This window comes from Cervus canadensis, chromosome 33, assembly GCF_019320065.1.
Source record: "Cervus canadensis isolate Bull #8, Minnesota chromosome 33, ASM1932006v1, whole genome shotgun sequence".
NCBI lineage: Eukaryota > Metazoa > Chordata > Mammalia > Artiodactyla > Cervidae > Cervus > Cervus canadensis.
The window spans coordinates 19,424,471-19,452,250 of NC_057418.1; the positions used below are offsets into that span (position 1 = coordinate 19,424,471).

At 38.1% G+C, this 27,780-nt stretch overlaps 1 long non-coding RNA gene across 1 annotated transcript in view; it reads right to left on the minus strand.

Annotated features, from left to right (window-relative positions):
• LOC122434123 overlaps window positions 1–26,739 on the minus strand; it is a 154,537-nt gene extending 127,798 nt beyond the window's left edge. Inside the window, exons 1-2 of the long non-coding RNA XR_006267254.1 lie at window positions 26,631–26,739; window positions 8,704–8,830 (exon numbers count right to left, since the gene is read on the minus strand). This is a non-coding gene — a long non-coding RNA (uncharacterized LOC122434123). The remainder of the gene's footprint in view (window positions 1–8,703; window positions 8,831–26,630) is intronic.
• Window positions 26,740–27,780: the final 1,041 nt, after the last annotated feature.

Consider the following 27,780-nt stretch of genomic DNA (forward strand, 5'->3'; position numbering starts at 1 on the left):
ACTAAAAAACTCAACAAGAGCAGTATAAGAAAAGAAAAATAAAGAATATCTCCCATGAACATAAATGCAAAAGTTCTAAATAAAGTACAAAATCTAGCAAATGTAATAAAAGCCTATATCCCTCTTCTTCTTCCAAACTCAACCATTAATTGGCCTTTTGGATCTATTATTCTCTACTTCTTATTTTACATTTTAGTAATAATATTGAACTGTGGCATTTCCATGGACATACCTTACATTTCTCACCTCTGGGCCTTTCCTGATAATACTTCTACCTTGACATCCATTTCTCATTTAACTAGATAATTCTTATCTTCCAAAAATCACCTCATCTTTTTCTCCTTCTGGCCTGAACTTTTTCTTATGATTTACCAGATAGTACAAAGTGTTTTAATGGATGTCTTTCCCACAAAGAACCATATGGTTACAGATTATGTGGTTTTCATCTTCTAACCCTTGGCTATTGACATGTACCTGGAATGAAACTAAATCTTCTAAATCAACTGCATGAAGTCTGTGTTTTGACCACATAATCAGCCTTATGAACTAACTGAATGATCTTTATTTGGTTCTTCAGCATCACCTATATTTGTAAAATCCACTTCTTACATTTTCTTTCATTTTTGTATATAAAAATAAGATGATCATATGATTTTTATCCTTCATTTTGGTAATTGGTGTATCATGGTGAGTGATTTAAGCAAGCTTAATCATTTCTTGCATACCTAGAATAAGTCCCACTGACCCTGGTGTATGATCTTTTTGAAGTATTGCTCGATTTGATTTGATAATATTTTGTTGAGGCAGAGTGTCACCTCTTAATCACTATGTTGCAGTTAACAATTTCAGAGGTTATATTTTCTTCTGTGGGTCAAGCAATAGATTCAGTATAAATTACCTGGAAATTTGTGTTGAGTTTTTAGTTAACCTCACACAATCTCAGCTTCTTACATGATGGAAGTCTAACCTCTTTCCCTCCATGAATGTATCCAGAGGCAAAAGTCATCCAGGAAGTCTGTTTGAGAGGAAAGCGAATGGAAAGGACTAGAGAAAAAGCATGGTTCTAGCACAGTAGAGGCTTTTGGCTTTGTAATAGCAAAATAAACTCAGCGGCACTATTAAGGGTTGAATTGTGTCACCTCAAAATAGATATTGGAAAAGGAAATGGCAACCCACTTCAGTATTCTTGCCTGGAAAACCCCATGGACAGAGGAGTCTGGCGGGCTACAGTCCATGGGGTCACAAAAGTATCAGGCATGACTTAGTTACTAAACAACAACAAAATAGATATGGTAAAGTTTTTACCTCCAGTACCTCTGAATTGCAACCTTATTTGGAAGTAGGGTCTTTACAGAGGTAATCAAGTTAAAATAAGGTCACTGGATGGACTCTAAATCAACATATTAACAATTGCCATCCTTTTTACCAAGAGGAAACCTGGAGAGAGAGACATTTCACAGAGCAAAGACTAAATGAAGGAAAAATGCCATGTGAAGATAAAGGCAGAGATTAGGGTAATGCATCTACAATGCAAGGAATGTCAAAAATTGTCAGCAGATCACCAGATCCTAAGGGAGAGGCCTGGAATATTCTATTCAAGAACCCTCAGAAGGAACCGACTATACTGACACCTTGATCTTAATGTTTACCCTCCAGAACTGTGAGACAATAAATTTCTCTTGTTTCAGCAAAGCCCTCCCAGTTTGTGGTACTTTGTTACAGCCCTAAAAAATAGTATGAGTATCTTCAAGAAATCCGAGAACAAATCTGAACTTCTTGCTTAATGAGTAAAGCAATTCCCAACACTTTCTTCCATTGGGATCCATATTGATAGAGCCAGTTCACAATAAAAATAGCTAGATCAAACCTCTACCTGTGATTTTATAGCCTCACAGGGGAAATTTACAAATAATTTTGCACAGATATATCTGGTGTTTCCTAACATGTTGCTAAAAGAAGGTGAATCTTTTTTTCTGGAAAGAATGTGTCCCTTTCTGCCAGAGGACTGACACCTGATTCCTAAAAGATCATTACATTTTTTTTTTATTATTATTCTGGGATTCTAAGACACATCTAAATACTCAGAATGGATTGTTTACCCATACCACATAGTTAGGTTCACATGAAAACATTCTCAAATACCAAGAAAGTGTTTTATTTTAACAACAATTAATAATTTATCTAATGTCTAACTTTAAGGAGTCTGATGGGAAGCACAGTGGAAGATTCTTACCAAGGTTCTGGAAGAAGACAAAAACATGACGTGAGTCATAGTTGGGCTCTAGATTAATTACCACATTAGCAAGGAATATACAGAACTGAAAAGTTAAACATTTGCTATATTCTTGAGAAAACTGAGAATGTGAATAAAATGTATTAATGTTGAACACTGCAGTTCCCTTTAGGGGAAAAGGCATGAATAAATACGCTCCTCAAAACTTACATTTTCCAGACTGGTGGGGCTTGAGGGATGTTCTGAGCCAGAAGAACAGTCACTCCTATGCGCCCTCAGGGGGAAATGTCTGGCTTTTAGTAGAATTTAACAGAGTCACTGATCCTGTTGCTGGATTTGATACGCTTTCTTTCCTTTCTTCCTCCCTTCCATCTACTGTCTTTCTTTCCTTTTTAATATAAACACATTTTCTATTAAAGTAATGCATGTTTGAAGTTTTAAAGAAGCCCCATTGTTTTATGCACAGAATTACCCAAATGAAGAGCATTTTGAAGCAGGCATCCTGTTTCTTATTTTCTCAAATCTGAGTATGAATTTAGAAGCATAACGTATTGGTTGAGTACATGTTTCAGAGCCAAATAGCCCTTGCCTTCAGTTAACAAGTTTTCTTATTTACTTAGGGACTAGTACTTAGCCGTTCTGTGCTTCCTCATTTGTAATAAAGAATGAAAACTGTTGTCCCTCCATCATGTGGTCTGTGAACCAAAAGAAGATTCTACCTGAAGAGCACATAACATAGGGACAAACACCTGGTGAATACTTAATACATGTAAGCTAATAGTTATGCTTACAAAAAACACCAGTTATATGACAGTCTGGAGAAGTCAAAACTATAGCAGTGGTAAAATGGTTAATGGTTTCCAGGCATTTGAGGCAGGGAGAATGTTAGCTGAAGACAAACACATGAAGCACCGTTTTAAGGTGATACACCTATTCTGTATGTTACTATAATGGCAGATATATGATAGTACACATTTGTCAAAATATATCAAACTTTGTAACATAAACAGTGAACCTCACTGTATGCACATTAAAAAAAAACAAACCTGTATCAGATGTCTGAGTATCCCTGGGTGGCATGTAGAAAGTAGGAAGTCAAGAAACACCTGGAGTAACAGGCAAACTTGGCCTTGGAGCAAGAATGAAGCAGGGCAAAGGCTGAGTTCTGCCAAGAGAACACACTGATCATGGCAAACACCCTCTTCCAACAACGCAAGAGAAGACTCTACACATGGACATCACCAGATGGTCAACACCGAAATCAGATTGATTATATTCTTTGCAGCCAAAGATGGAGAAGCTCTATACAGTCAGCAAAAAAGAGACTGGTAGCTGACTGTGGCTCAGATCATGAACTACTTATTGCCAAATTCAGACTGAAATTGAAGAAAGTGGAGAAAACCACTAGACCATTCAGGTATGACCTAGATCAAATCCCTTATGACTATACAGTGGAAGTGAAAAATAGGTTTAAGAGACTAGATCTGATAGACAGAGTGACTGATCAACTATGGATGCAAGTTTGTAATATTGTATAGGAGACAGGGATCAAGACCATCCCCAAGAAAAAGAAATGCAAAAAAGCAAAATGGCTGTCTGAGGAGGCCTTACAAGTAGCTGTGAAAAGAAGGGAAGTGAAAAGCAAAGGAGAAAGATGGGAAAGATATTCCTATCTGAATGCGGAGTTCCAAAGAATAGCAAGGAGAGATAAGAAAGCCTTCCTCAGCGATCAATGGAAAGAAATAGAGGAAAACAATAGAATGGGAAAGACTAGAGATCTCTTCAAGAAAATTAGAGATACCAAGGGAACATTTCATGCAAAGATGGGCTCATTTCTGTCCTTACTGAAATGATAGGGACCTAACAGAAGCAGAAGATATTAAGAAGAGGCGTCAAGAATACACAGAAGAACTGTACAGAAAAGATCTTCACAACCCAGATAATCACGATGGTGTGATCACTCACCTAGAGCCAGACATCCTGGAATGCAAAGTCAAGTTGGCCTTAGGAAGCATCACTACAAACAAAGCTAGTGGACATGATGGAATTCCAATTGAGTTATTTCAAATCCTGAAAGATGATGCTGTGAAAGTGCTGCGCTCAATATGCCAGCAAATTTGGAAAACTCAGCAGTGCCCACAGGACTGGAAAAGGTCAGTTTTCATTCCAATCCCAAAGAAAGGCAATGCCAAAGAAAGTTCAAACTACCGCACAATTGCACTCATCTCACACACTAGTAAGTAATGCTTAAAATTCTCCAAGCCAGGCTTCAGCAATATGTGAACCATGAACTTCCAGATGTTCAAGCTGGTTTTAGAAAAGTCAGAGGAACCAGAGATCAAATTGCCAACATCCGCTGGATCATCGAAAAAGCAAGAGAGTTCCAGAAAAAACATCTATTTCTGCTTTATTGACTATGCCAAAGCCATTGACTATGTGGGTCACAATAAACTGTGGAAAATTCTGAAAGAGATGGGAATGCCAGACCACCTGACCTGCCTCTTGAGAAACCTATATGCAGGTCAGGAAGCAACAGTTAGAACTGGACATGGAAGAACAGACTGGTTCCAAATAGGAAAAGGAATACCTCAAAGCTGTATATTGTCACCCTGCTTATTTAACTTATATGCAGAGTACATCATGAGAAACACTGGGCTGGAGGAAGTACAAACTGGAATCCAGATTGCCGGGAGAAATATCAATAACCTCAGGTATGCAGATGACACCACCCTTATGGCAGAAAGTGAAGAAGAACTAAAGTGCCTCTTGATGAAAGTGAAAGAGGAGACTGAAAAAGTTAGCTTAAAGCTCAACATTCAGAAAACTAAGATCATGGCATCTGGTCCCATCACTTCATGGCAAATAGATGGGGAAACAGTGGAAACAGTAGCTGACTTTATTTTTGGGGCTCCAAAACCACTGCGGATGGTGATTGCAGACATGAAATTAAAAGATGCTTGCTCCTTGGAAGGAAAGCATGACCAACCTAGACAGCATATTAAAAAGCAGAGACATTACTTTGTCAACAAAGGTCTGTCTAGTCAAGGCTATGGTTTTTCCAGTGCTCATGTATGGATGTGAGAGTTGGACTATAAAGAAAGCTGAGCACCAAAGAATTGATGCTTTTGAACTGTGGTGTTGGAGAAGACTCTTGAGAGTCCCTTGGACTGCAAGGAGATCCAACCAGTCCATTCTAAAGGGGATCAGTCCTGGGTGTTCATTGGAAGGACAGATGCTGAAGCTGAAACTGCAATACTTTGGCCACCTGATGCGAAGAGCTGACTCATTTGAAAAGTCCCTGCTGCTGGGGAAGATTGAGGGCAGGAGGAGAAGGGGATGACAGAGGATGAGATGGTTAGATGGTATCACCGACTCAATGGACATGGGTTTGGGTGGACTCCCGGAGTTGGTGATGGACAGGGAGGCCTGGTGGTGTGGTTCACGGGGTCGTAAAGAGTAGGACACAACTGAGCAACTGAACTGAACTGAACTGATAGGTTACTACACACACATATAACTCCTTGCTCAGTCAGTAGAAGTAATGACACCTCAGTAGCAACAAGAACACCTACTACTCAGATCTTGCTTTCTAATACCATTTTCCAACTAAAAATAAAAATAAAAACAGGGCCCCTTGGAGATAGACAGATTCTAGGACTGAGACAAAAAATACACAAGATGATCCTAGAGCATCTTTTAGTACCAGAAAGTAAAAGAAATGCTTTTTAAAGAAATAATGGAACATGCAAAGGGACCAAGCAGAGAACTGAAAAAGTCCCCAGTGGTCAAGCTGGAAATTTTTATCAACAAAATAAGTGGTATTAGCTTATAATCCAAAACAAAAAATAAATCAGTGAGTCCATACAGATATAGATAAATGATTTAAAAATAAATAAGGGAGAACAGACAAATCTCCTAGACAGAAAATTTACAAATAGTTAGTGTCAGTACTTTGTCCTCAAGGTGTGAAGCATAAATTCTCACACACTGGATGTGAGCTGTTCATAGTGACTTTCTTCGCAAAAGTACAGTATAGAAAAGCAGATAACTTTATAGTAATGTTACAGTAGAGAAACCTGGCAAACACTAACTCACGCAGTTGACCAAGGTAAATGGAGACAATGATAAGTCATGTTGAAGTACGTACCCTCGACATGATGTGATGACAATGCCCCTTTACCTCTGTGGTTTCCTCCATAAAACCCACAACCCCAGTCTAATCATTGAGAAAAAACATCAGACAACTCCCAATGGAGGAACACTGTACAAAATAGTTGAGTCCTCAAAACTCTCAAAGTCACTGAAAACACGGTAAATTTGACAGACAATCACAGCCAAGAGGTGCCTCGGGACTCATGAGGACTAAATACAATGTGGTAACCTGGATGAGATCCCCAAAGAGGAAAAGGACATTAGGTGAAAACTAAGGAAATTAGAATAAATTATAGACTACAGTTAAAATAATACATCAAGACTGATTCAAAAGTGCAACAAATAGCCCGTACAAATATATGATGTTATTAACAAGGAAAAAATGGTATGGGCTATACAGAAACTCTGTACTGTCTTAAACTGTTTTAAAATTTAAAATTTGCTTTTAAGAAGAAAAAACTTAAAGACAGATTATTATATTCAACCTAAAAACAAAAACATTAACCAGCATTACAAGTATTATTTTTTTAATTTGGTTGACTATTAGTACAAGAAATAACTAGCAATTACAAGGTCTTATGAACTTGAATGTTTTAATCATCACTCCAACTAATCCTGGTCTAATTCTTATACTCAATTCAATTCAGGTTGAATCTCTTCTAAAAATTAGACCTCCCCTTGAAGTTGACCTGTTATATTTAAAACCTTTATCACCCATTTTAATTTGCCTACAAGGAAATCTTACAGATGTCAGTGACTTTTACATTCAATCTGCAGTTCCTAACACTCTAAATATGCCATTACTTAGCACTCCTTGATTTATAGCTCAAAGCACAATTTGCCCTTTATAATCCAGTGAAAAATTATTTAAAAAGTAATAGATCAGTCACAAATTACATTAGCTAACTAGTAACACAAATGCAAACATGGTGATTTTTCCCAATATTAATTAGGTTTCATATCACTTATGCCTCCTGGGTTTAGTTCTTGGCTTCTGAAGTCAGAATTTACATATTCAGCTTTTTCTCAAGTAACTCCTCATCTAACAAACTTCCCCATCCACAATAGACTTTCTGTTGTACTATTTTCCTTTAAAAATGTGGAAGTGCAAAACAATCACTAACAGTTTTCTATATACTCCCAGAAAGTCGTTCGCTCCCTCGCTACTGTTGATAGAAATGTACCTCTCTGAATTGAAGACTTTTGTGAAGCCTGTGCTTTGGGATCTTGAAGGTAACTATGAAGAGAGAGATGAGAAGAAACAGTAGAGACAGAGAACTGAGCTCCCCCACCATACAGTTTTTGAAGGAGCTGTTTGCCTATGTTTATTCATTCCATTTATCTCTCATCTGCACACTCAAGGTTACACCCTATAATTTCCCTATCAGTGTTCTTAGGTCTTGCACCTGTAGAATCTGATAGGAGTATAAGATAAGCATAAGTTAGAACTTTCTGATTCTTCACAAGGTCCTAAAACACCTAGAAACAATGGCCCTTGACTTAGATGAGGCAAGCAGAAATGCAGATTAAAGCAGAGAGACTGAAAATTTTTACCACTTCTCAAGTACCACAAACCATCTTATTTATTCCCCAGTCCAGTGGACCTTCCCCCAACATTACATATCTCCATGAACATACCACACTGAACAAACTTTAATCTACATTTGGAAGATGTGAGCCATTATTCTATTCAGTGCGAGTATCTCCTTTTTGCTTCTTGGTGAAGTATAAAGTCATGCGGTAATTTGGTGATCAGCTCAGTGAGCCTGTTTTGTTCACTGGAAAGAAGAAACTTCCTCTGTTGACTGGTAAAGGGAACCAACCTGGTACCCAGATTGAAACTCTAACTTGAAAATCCCTCCCCACCAAAATTCCAGCCTGCCCAAATTCCTATATGGCTTCTGAGTGAAATGGAAAAAGCAAGTGGAACCAATTTCTATGCTCTATACTTCTTTAATATATTTGGTAATTCACAAATCTTACAAAACCTTATGCAACTGAAAGCTTGGTGTCTATGGTTGTTTGTGTGTCTAAGTGTTGAGTTATGTTGCTTTTTTATGTGCATGAAAGTCAATTACAAAAGAAAGCTAAGCTATCTTGTGATACACAAATTCTTTCAGCCATAGTACTTGTGATAACTGCTACTGCATGTTTTATCAAATGTCATATAGACTTAAAATGAGTTAACACATTTTTAAACTGTAGGGTCTCTTTCAAATTAAATGTACAGACAAGGTTATATATATTGGACATGGTAGATTCCCATGGAACCATGAGACAACATGATACAGAAGACAATATAGCTATTTACACCTTACCTCACCTCCAGTTCTGGGAGCTGGCTTAATTCCATAACCAATCCTGATTGTGTCTGGCCAAAGCGATCTTGTTCTGCTCCACAGAGGCCCTCCCTGGGAATCTGACTTGTCCCTGGTCCTCTTCATTCTATAATGCCGAAAGGAAGCCAGATTACGTTAGAGTCAAACCTCAGAAACATGTCTGCCTTGGGGCAAACCAAGCAATCCATTTAACAACTTAACTTTCCCAACCAGACCAGAGCTAACCTAAAATTAACCCTTCCATAAAAGTGACTCAAATCTGGTGGCCGAATATAGGACTTTTAAAAGACTTGTCTAAGAGAAGGTGTAAGACTGAACTATTCTGGGCACTCACAACCCTTCTTTTCTCTACTAGAGCCCACTTCTGTGGTCATTCTAGATTGGTCTACTGAATGCACAATTCAAAACAGAGGCTCAGAAATGTGTTCATAAAAATGTATTGCAACTTTAGGTCACAATCACACGATTAATTGTTGTATTTTGTTCAGTTCCCAGCCAGAGTAATTTTATTTAGTTCACCAAAGTAGGCCTTTGCAGTTTCAATTGAACTCCTTTTTTTTCATTATTAAATAGAATAGCCAAAAAACTATATGTCTGCTAGTTTTCACCCTACAAATAGATATAGTTTTGGTAAGTGATGCTTTACCCTTTCCCCACCACAGATTCGATTCTTGTACTAACCATTTGGACAGTCCAGGACCTGCAACATTGTCAGTGTCGTTCAGTCTAAACCCTTTAAACTTTAAAAATTATTATTCATCTAACACACTGTTTTTCCTGTCATGCTATTGCTCAGCAAAGTGGTATTAGGAATGAATAAGTGATTATAGAAATGAGCAAGCGTCTCCAAAAAGAGGAAACATAAAAAATAAAGGTGACATTGAGACGTAGAATCTCATTTTTAAAGCCCAAGCTAAAACAAACTGAAAACGGCTCATCCCACTGTGAAGGGCTACTAAGTCAAATTGGGTTTCTGCTTTTTTATTCAAGATTGTATCATGTGTACTAAATTTATAAGGAAACAGCCTCTGCTTTTATAGAGCTTGAGAGTCTTTGCTTTATCACAGGAAGAAATCTGCAGACTGTCAGTTTCTGAACAGCTGTGGCTTCATTCATTGGCTAGAAGGCAGCATGATGACAATGGACCAGGGGTGTCAGGCTCTGGGAGTAGTAGGAATAAACAACACTTCCTAATATCTAGTCATGAATAAGGTCTTATTTAGTCTTTCCCCAAAAATGACCTCTTGTCGCTTTTCCCATTTATGTCCCACTCCCCTATATAAATCCTAGTTATTGTAACTTTTACTTTTTATAAATATGCTCAGGAGAAGACTTGGTTTTAGAGAATCATTTCCCTACTCATCGGTGTCTTTATAAAATTTTAGACTAGTAGAAATTCAGTAAACTAATAAATGACAGAGTCATGTCTACTACAAAATGACAGAGTCAAATCTCCTGCTCTGTTACTGAACAGAAGCAGGGCATTACCTTGATATTTAGTGACAAAATTTTAGCAAGTGGCAGTTCTTAGCCTCAGAAGAAATATTTTAAGAAGGAGTGAATTTTGAAGGCCTCTCTAAGAAGGAGAAATCTTCCAAACATTATATATATAAATTTTACATGTAGTCTTGAGCTCACAAAAAATTACATAATAGATTTTCTCTTAGTCAACTGTTAAAATATGTTTATTGAGTATCTACTACATGCCAGGAAATTTCTAGGCACTAAGGATGTAGTGGAAACAAGGCAATGTCCCTGTTCTCAACAGCAGCTCTTACATTCAGAAGAAGAAAGATAGAGGATAAACTTGTAAAAACACAAGATTATTGAGGAGATAATAAGTGCTAGGAAGAAAATAAAGAAGTATTAACTGGGGGTGTTGCTTGAGCTAGGTGGTCTGGAAAAAGTCACTTATGAGATGGCATTTGAACTGAGACCTGTTAAAGTCATATACATCTGTGATCATGTCTTTATAAATGTAGTTCTGAAACTGACTTTCCTACAGGGTAAATTTGAAATGGAGTTTTCTGGATATGGGCCTTACATTCATATTTCTATCAAGGCATCATTCTTCTTCTTTTTTTTGTTTTGTCTTTTTCCCTGTTTCCCAATCTAACCTTCCTCTCTTTCTACCTTTATACCTATGGATCATGCTCCTTTTTTTTCCCCTCTCCTCTTCCGCTTTTTCCCTATATCTCCTCTTTTGCCTTCTTCCTACCTCTTCCCATCAAGCTCATTGTGCTCTCTCTGAAAGGTTTTCCTTGCTTCTTAAAAAACGTGTCCATCTGGCCCACTGGGGCCACCTGAATTTCTGTTCTAACATCTTCCTTCTTACTCTACTTACTGTTAAAACAGACACAAGCCAAACTCTTTGTATTTCTTGTGGAATTTAACAAACATGTCTTACAGTGGTTTCTCTAAAGTAGTTATGTCTTTTTTAACTTCTTTTGACTCTTGAGTTCTCCTTCTGTGCCCTCTACTAGGAAAAAAGTAAAATTAGATATGAAGTGTTATCCCAGGTCAACAACATGTAAATATTTGAAATTTTTTGATCATTTTAATTCTCCTGAATACATGTAAATTTCAAAACACAGCGCTATATTTTATATTTGGAGGAAGTATGTGCTCCAGTTTTATGCTTTTAACTGCAATCCCATCGATGTGTTTCAATGATTTTCTCCACAATAAAAGTATGCAATTATCTATACTTATTATAAAAGTCATCTTAACAGAACTTTTATTAAAACTGGGAAGGCTTAATGTATCCATAATAAGACACACTGCAAATATTTATTTTCAGCTACAGCCTCATAAAAAATGTACTTTCTCTTAGAAAGGAACTCTGCATGGAATTGTTTTGTGTTAATTTAACTCTAATAAAATTGAAGTATGTTTTACAAATTAATACATACATTAAAGTAACACATTCTGGTAGGTTATTTCTAATTTTTGTTGTAATTTGTTTGAATGAAACTATAAATTTTAAGCTATCCACAAAGCCAAAAAAAAAAAAAAGACTTGAATAAGACTAGGTAAAGATAAGACAGCACAAAGACATAATCATTTAAACAATGTTGAATAGGACACACTCTAAAGATAGTTCATCCCCATTACATTCTCATTTCAGAAATATGCTAAACACTGGGGATTCCTTGGTGGTCCAGTGGTTGGGACTCAACTCACTGCCAGGACCCTAGTTCAATCCTTGGTCAGGGAACTAAGATCTTGTAAGCTGTGTGGCAGAGCCAAAAATTTTTTTTAATTAAATTAAAAATATTTTTTTAATGTTAAGGAAATCTGGTAAAAACTGTATGTTTATCTGGTAAAATATCCAGTAATAAGACAAATCCTCGAACTGATGAAACTCGTCCATATTTAGAAGATTCTATTATCGCTGACATTGTTCCCAGGCCAATGCTCACACAGTGACCCATCTTGCTGCCAGCTTTGGCCTGGGGAGGTTATAGTCTGGCCTCACAGCTTAAACAGGAATTTTTTACTCAAATTTACAAAATGGGATTATATTTTTGTCTTCTGCTTTTAAAGAAAGGCAGACCCATCTTCCAGAAAGCAAAATATTCCAAAGAGGAAACTATAGTGTGAGGGCCATAGTGAGACATGAGCACCTTTGGAGCCCAGGGATGAGGCAGAGACGTGGAGCATCTTCTACTCGGGGTTTGCGTCAATCTGCACCGAACATCAATCATCTAGGACAGACTGAAGTGTCAAACAAAAGAGTTTTTCATCATGTTCTCAAGCAAAATACCTATTAAGTCTTTTCCACTTCACTCTTCTGACATAATTGCTCTTTGCTTCCTTTTTCTCAGTTTGAAAATGAGAATAGGATAAATCCCATAGTGTTGTTATGGGGATTGAGTTAGTTAATTCAGTTAAAACACTTAGAATCTTACCTGAAACATATTTATCATTCAATTAATGGTAACTATTATCCTTGCTGCCACTGTTGCTGTTATTGTGGTAGTTAATAGTATGAAATGCAGATATAGTAGTACTTGTGTAGTTGTGGGACTTAAAAGAATTTGTAAATCAGAAATATATATGCAGCCTAGATGCTAGAAACATCCAAGTTTACTGTCTTTTTCTAAGATCCTTGTCAGACATCTTTCATAATTAAACTCATCTTTCTAATTACCTAGAAAGTCTTATAAATCTAACTTTATTTATATTTTAGGAAACTATGCTTGAAAATGTTTTAAGGAATAGAGAAATCAAATTCAAATTTTGCTCCTAGTTTTCAGGGAAACAACCAACATAAGAGACCATTATCATCTGTAGGAGAGTCATTTGGAAACTATGGACTTGATCACATAGAACAGATTAAGGAGGACTTACTTTGCACATTTTGGTAAAGTGTTTGCAAAAATGGCTGAGTTAATATCACTCTCTGTACCATGGAGAGTCCCCTCCTATGATGACTTTGGGTCTGGTTATGAGACCTGCTTTGGCCAACAGAATAACAGCAAATGTGGTACAAGCCACAGAGTGAAAGGTGCTTGTATTAATCAAGGCTCTCAAAGAACTAAAGAGCCTCTTGATGAAAGTGAAAGAAGAGAGTGAAAAAGTTGGCTTAAACTCAACATTCAGAAAACTAAGATCATGGCATCCGGTCCCATCACTTCATGGCAAATAGATGGGGAAACAGTGGAAACAGTAGCTGACTTTATTTTGGGGGCTCCAAAACCACTGCGGATGGTGATTGCAGACATGAAATTAAAAGACGCTTGCTCCTTGGAAGGAAAGTTATGACCAACCTAGACAGCATATTAAAAAGCAGAGACATTACTTTGTCAACAAAGGTCTGTCTAGTCAAGGCTATGGTTTTTCCAGTGGTCATGTATGGATGTGAGAGTTGGACTACAAAGAAAGCTGAGCACTGAAGAATTGATGCTTTTGAACTGTGGTGTTGGAGAAGACTCTTGAGAGTCCCTTGGACTGCAAGGAGATCCAACCAGTCCATCCTAAAGGAGATTGGTCCTGGTGTTCATTGGAGGGACTGATGTTGAAGCTGAAACTGCAATACTTTGGCCACCTGATGCAAAGAGCTGACTCATTTGAAAAGACCCTGATGCTGGGAAAGATTGAGGGCAGGAGGAGAAGGGGATGACAGAGGATGAGATGGCTAGATGGTATCACCGACTCAATGGACATGGGTTTGGGTGGACTCCGGGAGTTGGTGATGGACAGGGAGGCCTGGAGTGCTGTGGTTCATGGGGTCACAAAGAGTCGGACACAAGTGAGTGACTGAACTGAACTGAACTCAAGAAAAAAAAGAATTAACAAACTTTCATTTTATAGACAATATTAATATTATATTATTATACTAAAATACATTATCATATTAAAGCATAATATCCAATAATATATAGGTTTATATAATTCAATAATATATATATATCATTATATATACCATAATGATAATGTTTATAATATGTGTGTGCTAAGTCACTTCAGTCATGTCCAGCTCTTTGAAACCCAAAGGACTGTAGCCCGCCAGGCTCCTCTGTCCATGGGAGTCTCAAGAATGCTGGAGTGCATTGCTGTGCCCTCCTCCAGGGGATCTTCCCAATCCAGAGATGAAACCCATGTGTCTTACGTCTCCTCATTAGCAGGCAGTTCTTTACTGCTAACACCACGTGGGAAGCCCAATGTTTGTAATATATATAATATAGAGCCCAATATTTGTAATATATATAATACAAATATATATTATTTGTATATATAAAATCTATTAGTTCTGTTAATTGGGGGAACCCTAACTAATACAAGAATCTTTCACTCCTCTGACTGCATCACATTTCTCTCACACTCTATCTCTGTACAGATAAATATAGAGAGAGAAGGAAAGAGAGAGAGATTTATTTATTCTAAGGAATTGGCTCATGTGATTATGGAGGCTGAGATATTTCATGATCTGCCACATGAAAACTAAATACCCAGAAGGGCTGGTGGTGCAAGTCCCAGTTTGAGTACAGAAGACTGATATCCTGACTTGAAACCAGTCAGGCAAAGAGAGCAAATGCGTTCTTATGCTACCTTTTGTTCTAGTCAGGCCTCCAAGGAATTGGATGAGGCCCATCCACACTGGCGAGGGTAATCTTCTTTACTCAGATTAACAATTCAAAGGTCAGTCTCATCTCAAATACCCTCACAGACACACCTACAATAATGTTTAACCAAATATCTGGGCACCCGTGACCCCATTATGTTGACACATAAAGCTAACCATCAGTGTTCATCAGAGAGCTCACCCTCTTTTGCTGCTGGACTCTTTCTCCATCAGGTAAACAAACCCAGGTAAGCCTGCCGGAGGCTGAGGGACCACACGAAGGGACTGCAAGGCTACCTGTCTCAGCTGACATCCCAGGTACATGAATGAGATCCCCCTCAACTAAACCAAAGCAGACTGGCCCGCACAAACATGACAAACAATAATTGCTTGAAATTTAAACTATTAGGTCTTGAGATAGCTTTTTATACAACAAAAGCAAATCAATTTGCTAAGTGGACACAATTTTATTAATAAAAGCTGATGTCACACTTAAAACCAAGGCCATATTTTAATCTATGCTTAATAAATTTCAGTCTAAGAAAATTCTAATCTATACTTACTGCTTGGACACAGAACATTTGAAATATGTAAAGCTACTTCCATTGTTTGTTATTAGCATCAAAAGATTTATACAGTTTTTTAAAATAAAAGATCAAAGTTTTAAAAAATCATAGTTGAGTAGACATATAAAATGAATGCCAAGATTAAGTTACAAAAAATGGCAAGAAGCAAGTTAAATTTCATGTGAGTATTAAAAATACTGGAAATACCATTTCAGTTCTAAAATAATGACATAAACATTAACTTTAGGCACATTCAATATCAAATAGTAAAAGATTTTGTGATATAACTCATATTCTATAAAATTCACTAGAATGTACCATTCAGTGGATTCTAAAATATTAAAGTTGTGCAACCATTGCTACTCCTAAACACCATAATATGTCACCCCAAAGAGAAACCCTGTACCGGTTAGTAGACATTGTCCTCTTCTCCCCGAGTCCCTGGCAACTACTAATCTACTTTCTTTCTCTACAGATTTGCATATTTTGGACATTTTACATAAATGGAATCCTACTATTATGTGGCCTTTTATATCTAGCTTCTTTCACTTAGCCTTGTGTTTAAGTTCATCCATACTGTAGCCTTTATCAGTACTTTATTTCTTTTTATTGCCAAATACTATTCTACTATACGGATATGCCATATTTTGCTTATCCATTCATCAGTTTATGGGCATTAGGTCATTTCCATTTTTTAGTATTATGAATGATATTGCTATAAACATTTGTACACAACTTTTAATATAAATATATATATTGTCAAGTCTCTTGAATATAAACCTAGAGGTGAAAATGCTGGATCATATGTCAACTGTATTTTCAATATATTGAAGAACTTCCAAACTGCTTTCCACAGTGTTTGCACTATTTTTTATTCTGGTCAAGAATGTATGAGGGTTCTTGTGTTTCTTCATCCTTAACATTTGTTATTTTCCTTTCTATATTTTTATTATAACCATCCTAGTTGATGTGAAATTATATCTCATTTTGATTTTGAGTTCCTATCCCCTGATAACTAATGATGTTAAACATCATTTATATGCTAATCTTCCATCTGCATGTCCTCATTAGAGAAATAGCTATTCAAATTATTTGCTCATATTTTAATTAGGATATTTTTGTTTTTATTCTAGAGTTGCAAGAGTTTCTTATATATACTAGATGCAGCATTCTTATCAGATACACAGTGTGTGAATGTTTTATGCCATGTGTGTGTGTGTGTTAGTCAGTCAGTCATGTCCAACTCTTTGTGACCTCACGGACTGTAGCCCACCAGGCTCCTCTGTCCATGGAATTCTCCAGGCAAGAATACTGGAGTGGATTGCCATTCCCTTCTCCAGAGGATCTTCCTAACCCAGGGATCGAACCCTGGTCTCCCGCATTGCAGGCAGATTCTTTACCATCTGAGCAACAGGGACATCCTATGCTTTATTCCATACTATGAATCATTTTTTCATTTTCCTGATTTTTTTGAAGCACAAATATTTTTAATGTTGAGGAATTCCAATCTATTTTTCATGTTGTTCATGCTTTTTGTGTTACATTTTTTAAACTATTGCTTAAACTAAGATCATGAACATTTACTCTGATGTTTTCTTCTAAGAATTCTATTACTTTAGCTCTTAAAGGTTTTATTCATTTTGAGTTAATGTTTGGAGATAGTGTGAAGCACAGTCCAATCTCATTCTTTTGCATGTGAATATGAAGATGTACCAGCTTCATATGTTGAGAACACTATGCTTTCCCTCATTAATTTTCTTGTCAAAAGTCAATTGACCACAGATGTGTGGGTTTACCTCTGGACTCTCAGGTTAAATGCTACATGATCTATGTGTCTATCCTTATGCAAATACCACAACTGTGTTTTTTACTGTAGGATTATAGTAAATTCTGAAATCAGGAAGTGTGAGTCTTCCAACATTGTTTTATTCTTTCAAGATTGTTTGGGCTATTCTAGGTCCTTCACATTCCTATGCAAATTTTAGGATTTGCTTGTGCATTACTGTAGAAAAGGGAGTTTGAATTTAATAGGGATTATGTAGATCACTCTATGGAGAGGGCAACTGGCAACCCACTCCAGGGTTCTTGCCTGGAGAATCCCAGGGGCGGGGGAGCCTGGTGGGCTGCCATCTATGGGGTCACAGAGAGTTGGACACGACTGAAGCGACTTAGCAGCAGCAGCAGCAGCAGATCACTCTAAGGAATACTGCCCGTTTAACAATAGTAAGTCTTCCCAACATGAGCGTGGGATGTCTTTCTATTTATTAGGGCTTCTTTAATTTCTTTCAACAATAATTTGTGGTTTTCAGTGTGTAAGTCCTGCACTTCTTTGACAAATTTATTCATAAGTATTTTATTCTTCCTGATGCAATTGTAAATAGAATAATTTTCTTAATTTCATTTAGTTTTTTTATTGCTAGTGTACAAAAATACAATTAAATTTTGTATATTCATCTTTTATTGTAAGTTTCAACTTCACTAAACTCTTATTTGTTCTAATACTTTGTGTATTTGTGTGTGTGTATGTGTATACTTAGTATTTTATATGATATATATTATCTTATATATTTATGATAATGTCATCTGCAAATGGAGATGACACTTCTTTCTTTCCAATCAGGAGGCTTTTTGTTGTTTTTTCCTGGCTAGCTGCCCAGGTTCATACATCTAGTACAATGTTGGATAGAATGGATAAGAGTAGACATCCTTGTCCTGTTTTTTATCTTTCACCTTAACTATGATACTAGCTGTATCTTTCACTTCTTTCCTTCCAATCAGGAGGCTTTTTGTTTCTGTTGCCTGGCTAGCTGCCCAGGTTCACACATCTAGTACAACGTTGGATAGAATGGATAAGAGTAGACATCCTTGCCCTATTCTTTCTCTTTCCCCTTAACCATGGTACTAGTGGTAGGGTTTTGTAGATGCCCTTAATAAGACTGAGGAAGTTCCCTTCAATTTCTAGTTTGCTGAAAGCTTGACCCTGAAATAGTGTAGGATTTTGTCAAATGTCTGTTTTGTCAGATGTTCGTCTTGAATTTTTATCTACTGTGATGATCATTTTTTTCTTTATTCTCTTAATATGGCATATTACACTGATTTTCATATGCTGAAACAAACTTGCATTCTTGGGATAAATTTCACATGGCCATGGTGTTCACTTTTTATATATTTTGGACTAATTTGTAGGTTTCTGTTGAAGATGATGGTATATTTATTCATAAAGGTCATTGGTCTGTAGCTTGCTTTTCTGTGATATTTTGTCTGGTTTTGGTATCTGTGTAATACTGGTCTCATAGAATGAGCTGGAAAGTATCTCTCTTCTTCTTTTGCTTTTTTTGAGGGGGGATTATGTAAATAATTGGTGTAAGCAATATTTTAGATGTTTGGTAGAATTCACCAGTTTGCTTGATATTACTGAGCTAATTTTGTAAAGGCTCTGTTCTTTGTCATGTATGGCTACTGAAGTCTCTGTTCATTTATTTTAGGAATCAGTTATGATTGAGCAATTTTTTAAATTCCTGGAACCAATAAATCTACTATTCTTTACTGAGGAACTTTGTACACACGTTAAAATAACCTCCAACATTCAGTTTAGAGATGTCTTAGCTTCTACTTCCTGGTTGGCTGCTTCAAGGTCAGCCAGAGGTGAGAGCTTAGGACTTTCTCAGGTTCTTTCTGAGAATGCACACAGCTCTACACAAGTGCATGAACTTTTAGATTCCCAGGAATACATCCAAACTTTCCAAAGCCCCTGTGGACACCTCATTTTCTTTTCAAGCTTTTCTGGTTAATCTGTTGTTTGTGTCAACTGTTAACTGTCCCCTCAGGCACTACGGTTTTGAAACATTTGCCTGTAAATATTTTCCATAAATGCCCCTTGAGGAGAGGCTTTTAGCACTGGGCAAGCTTGAGTCAGATCAAATACGAACAAGCTTTTCCAGTCAGAAAACCATTCAACACATCAAATAAGATCAACTCTTTGGAAATGCAGCTTTGAAAGAGCCCCAGCTCTGTCCTGCTTCCTCAACTATCGAGCATGCAAGCTCTTCTTCTTCAAGGCTACTGCTGAGTTGGGGAGTGGGAGGTTAGAGTTGCTATCCTTACCAATATTCGGCAATTTTTCTTGAATAAATGCTTCATAGCTTGCTACAAGCCTTTGGTTAATTTCCAGAGTTCTTAAAAAAAAAAAATTGATTCTATTTCATCAGTCTGTTGTTGTTGCTATTGTTGCATTTATGGAGGAACCAGGGTCTAAACTGTGAAACATGACTGCAGATAGTGACATAGGAATATCTTCTGCAAACATGAAGAACAATTAAATATAAGCTACTTGGGTGACTACTTAAGAAAAATCACTATCCAAGGGCAGCTCCAGGACCTTTAAGAATAAGTCAGAATTTTTAAAATTAGGACAACAAATTATAAGGAGCAGTTAATAAATTCAGAGTAAATTCTACTTGTAGAGTTAACAAGATGAAAATAAAGGCTCTTTATTAGAAACTGCATGCATAAGAACATTAAACTCACATTGTACTTAAACTCTCATCAAGGATGATTGATGATAGAAGAAAAAACCAAGAAGAAACATATTTTGGTGACTGTACTTCTATTTGCTGACACTACAGAAAAACCAAATCTTTACTACACAAAGAATGAGTTCAGAATGGAAAAACACTGAAGCATCTAAATTTGACTGTCTACTGTACTAAGTCAAAAACCAACTCAGAAAATGCTCTACATGAAAACAAAGTTGTTTGCTAATCATCATATTGGCAATTTTGCATTTTATTTCAGCTAGAGGTTTATTTTTAAATTTAATCTCCCCTGATTGAAATGAGGTTTTTTAAAAATCATATATTTCACATTTGTCCTCACAGCAATTGATGAAGTAGATGAGATAAATAGAACTATTCTGGGAGACACAGAATTCTAAATTAAATGATAAAATAGGTCTTAAAATGACACGGACTAAGTGCTCTTTCAGTTGGATCAGTATTTAAGAGGCCACTTTAATTTGATACCTTTGGGGGTACAGACAACAAAGACACTTAGTTAATGACTGTGCATCATTATAGAAGACAATTTAGAAGTGTATACAGAGCTAAATCTTACCTATAAAGTCATCCCAAACACCTAGCTTAACCAAGAGGACTGCGATCATCCTTCAAATTGTATCACTTGGCTTTAAAGAGTGAACGTCCCTCTGAGAGTTTGACTTGTCTCATGAGAGTGGATTAATTTTAATCTCACTTGTCTGACCTCCCATGGCAATTACAGTCACTTCTACAACATGAACAATTTATTGTCCATTATTAATAGTTTTCTGTGTTTCAACATTGTCTTCATATTTAGATAATATGTTCCAGGAGTTCTTACATTTCTATGTCACCTTCTCTTTCCTCCTCTTCTCTCTTCTTTCACTCATGAGGTCTCCTTATTCCATTCCATGCCAGCTCTTTGCTGGGCAAAAAGTGCCTCGATGTTTCTCTCAAATAGAGCAATTCATTCAAACAGTTTTGAAACCCTACAATCTTACCTAATTAACTGAAAGAAACATTTCAGTTTTACAATGTTTCTATCCTGTCTAAATATGATTTTGAGACTGCCTCCTATTTTATTCCTCATTTTCAAAAACTCATTGTCCAGCCGTGTGTCAAGAGAGGGTTGCCTGTTTTACCGTCCCCATCCCTCACTGAAATACAGGTTCTATCTCAACTATGCCACTGCAACAATTCACACTTTAAAGACTTCATCTAACGGGAAATTGCTGTAGCACTTGAAACTGACCACACTCGCTTTATTAAACATTTTTTTCCCCCTTTGGCTTCCATGATACTAAATTGTCTTAATTTTTCTCAGCCTCCTCCTCAGACCCACCTCATATGCTCAGTGCTTGTTTTCGTCTCTGATCTCCTAAAGTCTCTTCTGTTTTTATTGTATATACTCTTAATGGGTGATTTCATCTCTCCCTTGGCAAAAATTTCTAGCTTCAAATTCATGATTCCCAAGTAATCTTTAGCCAGGAATTGTCTCTACGGCTTCACATCTCCATAATCAACTGCCTTCCGAATGTCTCCATTTCTATGTTTGATAAGATCCAAAATGTAACCCACTGAAAACTGAACTCACTTTTAGTCCCATCATTTCTACTTCCCCTCTCGCTGTCTGTATCCCAGTGAATGCTGCCACTGGACAGCAAATGTAACTGGATGCCTCCCCGAGTCCATCCTTGCCCTTTCCCTCCTTCTCAATAAAACCACAAGTTTGTTCCAGATTTTCACCCTCCTCCACTAGACCCCTGGGCTCTAGCCCTGGTGTGTCTTGATTGGTTAAAATGACTTCAAATCAATAATGATAGAATTTCCCTCGCCAATAAGTAGGTTTGCGTGAGCATGTGATAAAATTCTGGCCAATGAGACAAGAACTGAAATGCACTGAGTTGTTTCTGGAAAAGGGTTCTCATTTAATACAAGACACAGGAAGAAACTCCCCCCTTGGTTGCGTTTAAACTGTGTTGCCATGGATTGTTACCTGAAACTGTTAGGCATCCTGTGTTCCCAGCCAGAATTTGCCTAAGAATTTGCCTGAGGACAAACACATGATACAACAGAAGACAGAATCAAAAGAATGGCAAAGAAGCAGAACTAGAGTCCCATTCCTCAGACTGTTCTTCTCTCTCTTTTTTTAAACTTTTTCTTTTATATTAGAGTATAGCTGATGGATAATGTTGTGACAGTTTAAGGTACACAGCAAAGTGACTCGGCCATGTACACGTATCCATTCTCCCCCAAACTCTCTTCCCATCCAGGCTGCCACATACCATTAAGGTTGCTTTTCTCTCGAATGGTGATTCAAATCAGTGGTTTTGGTGATTCAAATCAGTGGTTCTCAAACTTAACCTGCAAAAACTTCTGAAATAGATACTGCTCAATTCCAATTCCAGAGATTTTCATTAAGTAGGTATACAAGTGGGACTCAGGAATTCACATCTCTAACATGCTCCCAGCTGATGCTAGTGCTGTTTGTTCAAGAAATGCACTTTAAGAACCACTGAGTTAAAATCACTGACCCACGTTTCCGACCATATGCAGCCAAACACAGTTTAATGGATAAAGCTATGCACTTCACTGTCAAAATCAGAACCCTGTGTCTCATTCTAAGCTCTCTTTTCTCCACACAAACAATCTATCCCAAAATGTTATTCATTTTACTTTCTAAATATTTCCCATATTTGCAGGCTTCCCACCATGGTGAACATTGTTTTCTAGTTCAAGCCATTATCATCCCTCTTTTGGATTAGGGCAGTACTTCAACTAGCCTCTAGTCCCACCACTCTGTCCCCTTTTACAGTTCACCACCATCAGGGGAAGTTTTCAAAAATGCAAATTTTGTCATGTCTCATTTGCTGAAAGCTTCACAGAGGCTTCCCAGGCCTTCCAGTCCTGGCCCCACATTCCACAGTCTCACTCCTGGTCACTCTGCTTCTTACACTTGCCCACAACAGCTTTCCAGAATGTCTCTAGTTCCACAGAGTCTTGAGTTCACTGTGCTCTTGATTCCTCTGTACCTTTCATAGGCGCTTCTATTCTCCTCCACCCTGGGCCCTTCTCTATTTGCATTGCACTTATTTATTTTGAATTAAAGGTTGTGTTCAGATATGTCTTTCTCAAAAAATTTTCCCATGATCTCCCAAGTGTGGGTCTGAGACACCTCCCGCAAGCTCACACAACACTCTTTGCTTCCCCTCCGACAGCATGTTTTTTTATTGCCTTGTGGTGACCTATCTCATCAGCACATTTTTAGAGATCAGGGACCATGTCTATCTCATCTGCCTCATAATCCCTCACATAATGCTTAGGACCACATTGTCATTATCCTCATTCTCATCTTCTTCATCATCTTCATCATGTCATTTTCCTTCTCCTCATCTGGCAAACAGAAAGTAAGCTAAGGGCCTTACATATTTAATGTTCTACCTGCCATATTTTCCCATAAGGAAAATTAGGTTCAAAGACACAAAGCAATTCACTCCAGGAGGCAGTGAGCAATGAAAAAGCACAATTTGGACCCAAAAGGAATCTAATCCTAGAATTCCCCCTCCATTCCTCCTTCTTCTGGTAACGGTATGACGATGCCTGATTTTCTTCTAGAAAATCACCCCTTCTCCACCTCTTCCCCACCTCCCTTACCAGAGATTTCAATTCTTCTATTGTCAACCATCTCCCCACCCCCAGCAGCATACCCACACCACATGTCCAGTGGCCTGTGAGAAGAGGCTTAATTGCAGTTTGCCAGATGGGTGCAAAACCTGTCACTGGTCCCATTCCCAGTTCACCCAGGTAGCTCTTCACCACTTTCTGGGGAATGACTGGCCAGTGATCCTTTTCACTACACAGGTAAGACTGGGCATATATTGGAGAGAAAGGGCCATCCTTTCAAGTATTTAAGTCGTATGCCCAATCCAAACTCTGAAAACTCTAGGTTCTAAGAGGAAAAATAAGTGTTGACAGACTTTTTAGGCTTAATAAATTAATAATGCTAATGGAAAAACAAAAAAATATTCTGAAATACAAAAATGAAAAATCCAGCTCTTCATAAAGCCCATCTCCAGGCCACTCCTAACAATAGCACACACTTCAGTGGCTAATCTGTCTGGCTCTATGGCTTATGACAAATTCTGTGAACTCTTGAGTGCAAGGACTGTTTTTCATCCCTGGATGCCCATCACTGAGAACAGTTACTGACATAATGGTACTCAAAAAAAAAAAAAATGAGAAAGCTGTTGTGCATATAATCCAATGTTTTCATCAAAGGTCTCTTCCGTCTCAGCAAGATAGTTTTAAAGAGAAATTTGGTTGCATAATTTTGAACTTGAGTTTTAATCTGTCTGACCAGATGTTAGTGCTAGTATTTCAGAATTGAAATGAAAAGTTAAGTTGTCCTCGATTCTGTCACCTCCAATTCTCTTGAGGCAGAGAGATTTACATAACTGTCACCCTGCCCATAGTCCAGCCAAACTTCATTTTGCTACCACGCGTGGCCCCTCTGACCCTGCAGTAGCCCTCTCTTATGCCTCAATCCACTTTCTTCGCCCTGGGGCAGCCTGCATGCAGCCTCTCATTTTCTGCACAGGCAGGCATCTTGACCCCATTCAACATTCTCTGGTGACAAGGCCACATACGATAGAGCAGCAGGAAGGGCAAGGTGAAGGACAGACCCCAGGGCCGGCCTGCCAACACTCCTGGTTCCTTAGCCAGGCAGCGGCTGCCCCGGAGAAATAGCGCGCAGATGCCTGGCAGCCTACTGGAACAATCTATTCTTGACACTGATGAATTTTTTTCTAGTCAGCACTATAATGAGCAGACTCAGAGCCTCAAAATTAAAGTTCCTGAGAAAAGAATATCCTGAAGGTTGTTTGCCCTACATTACTGAAATTCGCCTTAATGGGTAGTGACTCAACCTTCTTTGTTCATTGCAAACGTAAACAGGGCTGATTTTTTAGGGTGTGCCTGGTTAAACATATTGTAGACACCCTCTTTATAAAGACTAACACCTGGTTAGAAGCTGCTGTTTATTTTGTGGAGAGTGTTTAGTTTTCACATAGAATAGCAATCGAGAAAGAGGTAGTTAAATGAGACTGACAGATGCAAGATCATGAGTGTCCTTCTAGAGCCTTCATTTTTACCAAAAAGGACATTAGCAGGACATTTGGCAAAATTTTGAGTGCAGTATGAAGATTAGAGGGAGGTAATGTATCATTGTTAATGTCCTGATTTTGATGGTTGTATTATGGTTATCTTGTGCATCTACCATATGCAAAAAAATGGTGAGGTGCAGAATAAAAAGGACAAAAATTGTCCCAGGTTGCTTACAGCCTAACAGGACAGATATCAGATGCATGTAAGATGACGGAAAATACAAAACACAATTCCACAAGGACCAAATATCACACAAGAACAATGGTTCTTGCTCTTTTCTCCACCAATAACATTGATCCTAATACTCCTTCTTCAAACTTTATGGAGGTTGAGACCCAAGTCACTGTGAGCTGGATCCAATTCCACTCCATTCTCCTCCATTAAAGGAGCAGGGGGCTTTCTTGGTGGCTTCACATTATTCTAATACTGGTTTTTAATTTATTCTAATTTAATTTTAAAAAGTAAATGAGGGACTTCTCAGGCAGTCGAGTGGCTAAGACTCCACTCTCCCAATGCAGGGGGTCTGGGTTCAATCCCTTGTCAGGGAACTACATCCCACATACCACAACTAAGAGTTCTCATGCTGCAACTAAAGATTCCACGGGCTGCAACTAAGACCCAGTGCAGCCAAATAAATAAATAAATATTCTTAAATAAAATAAAAGGTAAATGATTCACCATCTTGAGGACATCATCTCTAACTAATTCATCTCCAAAACAGTTCATTATTATCTCTCAGATTAACGCAAACTAATTTTTTTTTTGAGTATGGCTAATTGTTAAATGTGCTTCTCAGGGGGCTCAGTAGTCAAGAATCCACCTGCCAATGCAGGAGACTCAAGAGGGCTAGGTTCAGTCCCTGAGTTGGGAAGATTCCCTGGAGGCGGAAATGACAACTCATTCCAATATTCTCTCCAGGAAAGTGCTATGGACAGAGGAGCCTGCCAGGCTGCAGTCCACAGGATAACAAAGAGTTAGACATGATTGAGCACACACACAATTTTTAAATGAGACCACAAGTACAAATCCCACCCTTCCCACTGTCCCCCCACCATTAAGAAGTATTTCCTGCCCACTCTAAGAGCAGCAACCACAAACCTTACCTAGTATAACAATTTGGGAATCTTAACACCTGCCACTTTCTCAATAGCTCTTTGCATATCTACCAATAACACTGTGATAATAGATTCATGGACAACTCAAGTTTACTGCAAAATTGTGGAGTGTGCTAGGTGGTGAGAGGAATACAGTTCCTCAAGATGCTTGTAGTTTAGAATAGGGAGATGATCAACATGACTGAACTCTTTAATACAGACAAAACATGTACAAAGTCCCTTTCTCTCCCTCACACTACAAGATTCGGAATTTTTCATCTCACCTTCTCTCTCCACTGACTTGTAACAGAATGCCACTCTCTCCCAGCAACCCCACTCCACAAACAGGCAAATTTCACTTCCCTTGTTTGGGAAAGTTCATTTTTCAGGGGCCAGGGAGATGTACTTTGTGGAGACAGCAGTTTTCCTTACTTCCCTGAGTGTATTTCCACATGTATAAGTCCAGGACATGCACACTCACCGCCGAGTCTGGAGACAGGATGAAGTGTGATCACGCACATGGACACACCTGCATTAGAAGGATTCCTCCCGGCTCTCTTTGCTTCTCTCAGGATGAATAAGTCTGGGCCTAGGAATGCAGGGGACAAGTAAAAAGAAACTGGTGATGACAAAAACAGACAAAGAAGGGAAGGTTAAAGACTCCTCTCTTCCACCACAGCTTTTTGCGCTCCTAACCCGAGTTCATTTCTTCAACTTCCACTCTTGGAGAATAGATAAGAGCCTCTCGAATGCCTAGTCTTCTGTCCTATGCAACAGAAGTATCAGGCCACCTGCTCAGGTCCTTTTCAGTATCATAGCGCAGGAGAGCAGGCTCACTCAAGTTGATGTTGATCTTCTTCCTGGGGACCTACGGATCTCTGAATTGATATCTTCTCAGAACCCTCCATATTCCTTATCTCAGCACCCTCCAGTGCTGGACCCCAAGCCATGGTCAGGTGCAAGAAGAAAGACTCCTCTGTACTTCCTGTCAAGCCACCTCAAGAGCCTGGAGTCCCCCAGTACATGGCCACCTGCTTGTCCCAGTGCCAACTATAGCTCTGAGCAGGATGGATGGATGGGCTGGATATTGGGACTAGGTGGAAAAAATGATGATACAACTATGTCTCATCTTTCCAAATTCATCTGCAAACTCTCAGTGATTCTCAGTTCTTTTTTTTTTTTTTTTGATTCTCAGTTCTTGAATCTTCCTTTCTCTTTACCCACTTTCACCACACATGAGAGTTACTTGTATGACTTTCCCAACTGACTGAACTGCCTGAGCGCTTCTCACTCTTCTTACCTCACAAAAGCTAAATGAACCCTCCTTAGAGAAAGGCATAAAAGAAAAGGAGAGAGACACAGAGATGAAACCAGGAAGAAGGTGAAAACTGGGAATATTCACGCAACATCAAATTTTGATTCATCAGAAGTGTACCTCTCCTTCCCCCTTGACTTCTACTAACATCAACCCCAGATCCCCACGTAACCACAGACTAGTTCTCCATTCTGGAGGAATGTCCCACCCCCAGAAGGACAACACCAGGAAATAGTTAATAAACTTCCGAGAAATCATTTTCAATGAATCAGATGGAGAAGGAGTTGATCAAGGACTTACATTTGCCTTCTTCAGA